The sequence below is a fragment of the Vulpes lagopus genome, chromosome 12 (assembly GCF_018345385.1).
Source record: "Vulpes lagopus strain Blue_001 chromosome 12, ASM1834538v1, whole genome shotgun sequence".
Lineage (NCBI taxonomy): Eukaryota > Metazoa > Chordata > Mammalia > Carnivora > Canidae > Vulpes > Vulpes lagopus.
The window spans coordinates 29,918,942-29,926,741 of NC_054835.1; the positions used below are offsets into that span (position 1 = coordinate 29,918,942).

The 7,800-nt window shown below is 51.2% G+C and overlaps 1 pseudogene; it reads left to right on the forward strand.

The window, feature by feature from the left end:
• Positions 1-7,028: 7,028 nt before the first annotated feature.
• On the forward strand, positions 7,029-7,513 carry LOC121472781 (annotated as a pseudogene).
• The last annotated feature ends 287 nt before the right edge of the window (positions 7,514-7,800 follow it).

A 7,800-nucleotide genomic window follows, 5' to 3' on the forward strand; every position in this document is an offset into this window, starting at 1 on the left:
GAAAATGCTAGCAGCCACTCAGGCGGCAGTGGCAGGCACACTATGTCTCCCAGGAGAGTAAGGAATTAAAAAGAAAAAACCCAACAACAACAAGACCAATGCCTAGGGGGTAGGGGTGGCAAGGGAGTGGTAACTAGTTTAAGATACAAGGATTTCTATGAATTCTTCTTGGGAATTCTGGGATAATAAACTAGAAGTCACCCTGTGGCTTCAGGCAGTGATCACTTGCTTTTCAAAGAGAACATTTGCAGATGGAATTAGGCATTGGTGGGGTTGGGAGGTGGGTGGGGAGCAACCTCGCCTAGCTGAGAGCTGCAGTCCTGCCTCTTTCTGGCCCCCTCCCTCCCAGCCTGACTTTCTGCCCTTCCCCCTCCCCTCCCTAAGTGAGAATCATGGCAAGGTTGGGGACCTGCCTCCTGAAGGAGACCGGGTGGAGATGGCCAAGAGCTCATGGTAACTATTGATTATTTGGTCTTTTCTTCTCTCTTATTTCCATCCCCAGCCAGCTTTCCCAGAGACATAGCGGGGCCTCTCGTAGCCAGCCAGCTGCTCTGTGCTGAGAGATTTAAAATCCTGCAATTGATTCTGACTGTGTCCAGAACAATAGGCGTCTGAATCTGATTTATTAATCTTCTGGGGAGTGAGGGAGGCGGGCTTCGTGTCCAGGCTGTTTACTGTGATGACAATGGGCTGGGCTTGGACTTGCATTTCAGCCGGGTCTATTAGGGGCCGGACCCCGGGAGCAGCAGGCGGAGGACACTTCTAACCTGAGTGACGCCGTGAGGACCCACCGCACAGAAGCAGGGCAGACGTGTTGAAGGAGCAGTAGGGGGGGGAGGCGGTTGATTTCGGGATGATTCCCAAATGGGTCACCGCAAGTCACTTCATGGAGGTGGCGGATGTGGTTCCTGGTGGCTGCGGCAGCCCAGTTGGTCCCATTATCTGTTTTGTGGTTGATTTTGCAGGTCTCTGGAAGACACGGGCTGGATCTGCAGGGCTAACGCGTGCCTTTCAAAGCGGCAGGCGGGGTGAGGCCTCTGGGAGGGATGAGGGCACGTGGCTGAAGGCGTATCCTCAGCTCTAGAAAGTTCGGATCAAGAAGCTAAGGTGTCACCCCAGCCTGGGCAACCAGACTGGATGACTGCCCCCCCAAACCCGGGGTGGTGTGTCACTGTGCAGCAAACCATCTTGCCCTGTGAAGATGTCAACTTTGCAAAGGAAAGACAGAAAGAAACCAGTGCATCCTGGTGGTTGAGAGACCTGGCTTTGGAATTGGATTGCCTGGGTCCGGATCCCAATTCTGCCATCTGTGGGCTATGAGACCTGGGATCCTCCACGGCTCAATTTCTCCGTCTTTGAAATGGGGCCAGTAGAAGGACCTGTTTGGCAGAGCTGCCCTGAGGGCTGGGTGGAGTAATGCATGCAGAGCTCCTAGTGCAAAAAAAGAGCTGAATGACATTTGCCATTGCCCTCGGTGGTGTGGACAGTATCCTCAGGGTGGTCTTTTTTGTTTTTGTTTTAAAGATTTTAGTTATTGATTCATGAGACACGGAGACAGGCAGAGACACAGGCACAGGGAGAAGCAGGCTCCCTGTTGGGAGTCTGATGCGGGACTCGATTCCGGAGTCACGGGATCATGTCCTGAGCCAAAGGCAGACGCTCAACCACTGAGCCACTCAGGCATCCTTTTTATTATTGATGTGCTCCGTGTGGCCCCAGAGGGCAGAAGCAGGAGCAATGGGTGGAAATTGCAGGGAGGCTGATAATGGTTTGACTCCAGAAAGAACGGTCTTGTTAGAACTGCAGAGAAAAAGAATAGGAAGAAGGGGGAGGGGCGGCCAAGAGGGGAGGGAGGGAGGCAGGGAGGTGCTCACTCACATACTTGGACTGTAGTGGACAAATCTGTAAAGGACAATGAGAAACCTGATGGAGGCAGGAGGTGAGCACAGCCTCAGCAGGGGCTTAACCCTTGTCTGTGTTGGGGTGTCAGAGAAAGCAAAGAACAGGGAAGCTTCTGAAGGCTCGAGTCACTGAGAACAGGAAAGTCTTTTCCCTCTCCTCTCCCCATGGTGATTGGACCCCTCCCCAAGGCTGGCCTGCAAAGTCAGTGAAGAAATGAGGTCTTGACATTCTGGAAGGGTGGTTCCAGGTTGATGTTGGACCTGTGTGTTCAAGGAGGGCTTCCAGTCTGAATAGACCCCTTAGGAAATCTAGCACTGTCTGCAAGGGACGAGAGCCCCACCCAACCAGGAGCAACCTGCAAGGGCAGGTCTTCTAGAAAGAGGCATCCTTCACTACTTTATGCTTCATTTCTCCCAAGCAACCTGTCTGATTCTCATTCCATCCCGACCCGACCCTCTTCTCCTGAGCCATCCTTGCCCTTGAGCCAGCTGATCTTTCCCCTGTGCACAGCGGTGCTTCCACCTTGATGTACGTCCCTCAGGGACTGGCTGTGTGCCAGAGCCCGGGACACTCATGCCAACCTTGACCTCTTCGGCCAGGGATCTCTTCAGTGAGTGACCTGCTCCTGACAGCCTTAGGTTCCTTATTTGTAAAATAGGGTTTCCACATAGATTCAGTGAGATGGCGGATAGAAGCTCCCAGCACAGTTAAGTGGAAGCTGTGATTATATTATTATTGTCAGAGAGGGGGACAATGGAGCCCAGCCCTCTGTGCAGCCTTGAAAGAGACACCACAAACTGAGCGTAAGACAGGGCGGGGAGGAGAAAGAGATTGGAGGGGGGCCATGGGGGGTGATGTTAATGAAGCTCATGCTAAAGATACTTGGCAGCAGGGAGGCCACAGGCCTGTGGCTGGGCGCCAGGCCCAACCTCGAGCCTCATTTCCATATGCGGGTCAGCCTGCGGCATGTTTATAGCTGCCTCTCCTCTCCAGAGCTTTACCAGGAAGGGCCGGCCCCCCAGGTCCGTGGGAGGGAGGCAGGCGCTGGCTGTGGGAGGTGGGCTGCGTGCCTTTGGCTGGGAGAGCAGGTTCCCATCAGAGTCAATTACCGGGCCCGCCCCCAGCGTGAGGTCAGGAAGCAGGGACGTGTGAATGATGTAGGTGAGATCTATATGTGGGACTGTCCACACATGGCTGTGTGGTTATAAATACACACAGACCCGCTCGTGCAGCCCTGTGGGTGCCCACATAGCTCTGCACGCAGCTATATATGAGATGTAAACACACAGTGGGCCTGGGTGCTCGCCGACCTCCCCGGGTGAAATCAGGCAAGGGCTTCCTCCCTCCTCCCGCATGGGGCTGACAGGGGGCTGGGGGTGCACAGGCTCTTACCCCAGGACTCTGGTCAGAAGGCACCCGGACGAAGGGCACAGCCGAGTCTTGGGTTGGAAGTGCTTCTTTATAAATAAAGCATTTTCTGATGGGAAGGCATCCTTCTCTCCCTCTTCTGCCTCTCTCGTCTCCGTAAAACTACCTGGTTGGGCAGATTGTAGCCTAGCTATCCCCTTCTCTCCACTTAGTGCCACCATGGTCCTAGATCTGGCCCATCTTCCTTCACCGGTGCTCAGTGGTGTGCTGATAAATGTTTAACGATAGACTCTTTGGGGGGGTGGGGCAAGAAAAGTCCTGATTTGTAGCATTCGTCCATTTCTGCAGTGGGGATAGTCCCAACATGGCCAATTTCAAGCCACCAGCATGAGGTCACTGAGTGCAGCGCTGGGGAGGGGTGCACAGGGGCATGGCATCATGCAGCAGCTCCAGCATTCGGAAGCGCTGGGGGTGAGGACTCTGAAGGGCAAAGCCAATCCTAAAAGGTCATAAAATCACGAGAAAGTGATGAGTTTTTGAGTACTTACTGCATTTGTTTTAAATGTAATCTATCCCATTGTAATTTTATAAAATCTAATTGTGAAATAATGACAGCATTCAACAGCTGGCTTAGAAAGATTCTGGAATATTTAACAACCAGATTTCACAGGCATATATCTGCAGGACCCCGAGGACACGGCCTGTCCCAAAGCCACTATCCCTTAGCCGCCCGACCATGACCATCACCAGTCTCTCTCCACTCCTGCGTTATGTTCCTAAACGACAAACCTTACTGTGTCTTTACCCAGTTTGAAGCTTCCATGAATTCTGTAATTTGAAAAGCCCTTCCTCATCTGACCCTGCTGACCTCCCCAGTTTCAACCCAGACCTCGGGTTCCAGCTTTCGCCCTCATATATCACACCTCTTTCCATATACCAAATAGACACTATCTTTGAGCATTCTCAGGGTATGAGAAGACTTACACTGTGGAGCCATCCTACTCTTACCCTAACCCATCCCTTTGGCTTCCCCAGGGGTTTGGCAATTCAGCTTTTAAGACAGGTAGGCAAATGGCAGCCCAGTCTGACCTGCTGCCTGATTTTCCATGGCCTGTGAGGCAAGCATGGTTTGTATGCTTTTAAATAATTGAGAAAAGTATCAAGACTTGGCAGAGAGGTGGCTGGGGTCCCCTGTCCTGTAGGACCCTCACAGGTTGTGGTAGGACCCTGTCCTGTAGAACCTGGCAGAGCAGTAGCTGGGGATACCATCCTGTGGGACCCTGTAGGCTATCCTGGGGATCCTGTCATGTGGATCTTGGAGAGGGGTGGCTTGGGGGACCCTGTCCTTTAGGCCCTGCAGAGTGGTGGCTAGGGACCCTGTCCTGCAGGACCTTGGAGAGGTGGATGGACCCTGTCCTGTAGGACCTGGCAGGCTGTGGCAGGGGCTTTGGACTTTATTCTGAGGACTTTATTGAACCAAAGGGCAGTATAACCTGTGGTACATTTGAGAGCATCACTCTGTGCAGAACAGATCTTGTGTGGGAGGAGACCAGAGTAGAAGCAGGAGGAACAGTCAGGAAGCAATTGCAGAAATCCTGACAAAGATCCTGGCTTGCACCAGGGTATAACATTAGTGGTGGTGGGAAATGTCCAGATTCTGGAAACAGTTTGAAGGGAGAGTTGACTGGCTTTTCTGATTGCATAATGATCATGATGAGATGAGATAGAATGGTAGGAAGGTACCTACAACATGGAGGAGTTGCTAAGAGAAGAAGTGATGAAGGCTGGCCAGGGGATTAGGGAAGGCTTCTCAGAGCAGGTCACCTCCAAGTAGAGCCCTGCAGGCTGAGGGAAACCATCAGAAGATGGAGAAGTGGGAGAGGGTTTGGGATTGAGACAATAATGTGAGAGGAGTCATGGTAGTAAACGTATACTTGGTGAACTCGGGGAGTGGAGGGTGGTCTACTGCAGTCTGTGGAAGTGAGAGAAGTGCCACGGGAGGTGGGTCTGGGTGGTGGAGGGCCTGGCCAGGGAAGCTGAGGGCTTTACAACCTTTTCCTATAGGCAGTAGGGAGCCATTGAAGGTTTTTGGTAATGAGTGACACTGTCTCTGATGACAGCCTAGGAGGTCAACTTCAAGGGCAATGAGGGTTCAAAGCAAGCTTTAAGATCGGCTTCAAGGGCAACAAGGATACAAGATAGGAAGTCACTGTGGCTCGGGTGTGAGAGGATGAAGAGACGGAGCGGGGACTGACCTTGTGGAGAAAGGGAAGAGATGGGAGTCCAGAGAATTTGCAGTGCACCTGATCAATTGTTCTAAGCCAGGAAGGTGGGGGATCTCGAGGCAGCAGCATAATTTCTGGGGTCAATGGCTAAACGGTGATGCATGGGTTGGTGCAGCTCAGAAAGGTTTTGGGGTAAGTTTAGGACATGCTGAGCATTGACGTGTGGTGCATGTAAACGTGTTAATGAATGAATGAATCAATGCCAGACTCTGAGTTTTGTGGTCAGAGTAAAATCCCCCCTGGCCCAACTAATCTCCCAATGACTTAGATTAAAATAGACAATTTACAGCAACAGCTGCAAGGATGCTCCCTCCTGACCAGCCAGGTAGGTGCTGTGCAGAACCCAGAGATTGTAGGGAAAGGCATTTTTGCCTTTGGTTTTGGTCGGGGGCTGACTTCTAAAAATAAACTTTAAAAAAACCCCAACTTTAATTAAAAAAAATTTTTTTTTAAAAGATTTTTATTTATTCATGAGACACACACAGAGAGAGACAGAGACCTAGGCAGAGAGACGCAGTCTCCCCACGGGGAGCCCAGTGAGGGTCTCAATCCCAGGACCCTGGGATCACGACTGGAGCCAAAGGCAGATGCTCAACAACTGACCCACCCAGGTGTCCCCAAACCCCAAACTTTTAATCAAAATATAACTGAAATGCAGAAAACTGCATCTCCGCTACGCATTCAGCCTGGGGGAGTGTCATCACACCTTGCAACCAGCACCTAGATCAAGAACAGAACATTGTCGGTGCCCTGGAACCTGGCTCTTTGATGGACATGGTGGTGACCTCCTCTCCTGTGCTGGCTGAAGGCCAAGAGCCCTTGGCTTTCCTTCCTCTGGGTGGCCCTGGGTTCCCTGCTATTGGTTTTGCTCTCAGTAAGCCTGGCCTGGGTTAAAGCCCAAAATCCTATCCCAGGGGTCTGGGCAGGGCCAGCAGTCATGAATGGGAGGCACTCCCGCTCCTACCCTATACCCTCCTTCGCTGTCCTCGCCCTCCTACAACTCGTGCAGCCTGGGCCTGTGGGCAAGCCACCAACAAGAAACTTCCTCTGCTCAGGGGTGAGGGGCTCTGGCTTCCCCATGGAACCAAGTGGCCTGTGGATGTCAGTCCAGGTCTCTGCAACTGCAGACCCTGCTTGAGTGAAGTCAGTCAGAGCCTTTTTCGATCTGTATGATGTTTGAAGCACAAGAATTATAAACTTTGTTGTGACGAAAGTAGTAATTGCAGTTACTAAGTGAGCACTCGCTCTATGCTCCAGGATGAGCTCTGGCCCATCACCACCTTGGAGCCTCCCAACTGCCCTCTGTGGCAGCGGCCGCCTGTCTGTTTTCACTGGGCCCAAAACTTCCTCACACTCTAGTGAAATTATAGGTCAACGACAATTCTCTCTCGTGTATTCTTTCTTCCTTATAAGAGACAGTGCAGCCTTGCTGCTATGGACTGTGGGCCACCGGGGTCGGTGAAGGATCTCAAGATGGCTGGGCGAAAACTTGCTCTAAAAACCATTGACTGGGTAGCTTTTGGGGAGATCATACCTTGAAACCAGAAGGCCATTGCCAACTCCCTGAAATCCTGGAATGAGATACTTACCTCCAGGTTGGCTACTCTTCCTAGAAACCACCTGCTATCGACTGGGCTTACTACAAGGCCAGTGTGGCAAAGGCTGGCTTGGTAGATGACTTTGAGAAGAAGTTTAATGCCCTGAAGTTTCCTGTGCCAGAGGATAAATACACTGTCCAGGTGGATGCTGAGGAAAAAGAAGATGTGAAAAGCTGTGCTGAGTTTTTGTCCCTCTCAAAGGCCAGGATTGAAGAATATGAAAAAGAGCTGGAGAAGATGAAGAACATAATTCCATTTGATCAGATGACCATTGAGGACCTGAATGAAGTCTTCCCAGAAAACAAATTAGACAAGAAGAAGTATCCCTATTGGCCTCACAAGCCAATCAAAAATTTATAAACTTGAGTTGAGGAGAAAGCCCTGGCCCTCATATTTATAAACATTGGACATTAAAAATAATGATATGGTAAAAAAAAAAAAAAAAAAGAGAGAGAGAGAGAGAGAGAGAGACAGTGCAAAGGAAAAACATTCTTAAAGTTCGGTTCAATCAGGTAACTTTATTCCAAGCCAGTAGCTGACAGTCTCTTTGGGAACTAACCAACCTTCAGCTTGGATGGGTCAGGTACCTGGCCTGCTGTGCCTTTCAGGACGCCTCCCCTCTCCTCTGGTCCTCTCCAGGTTGGCGC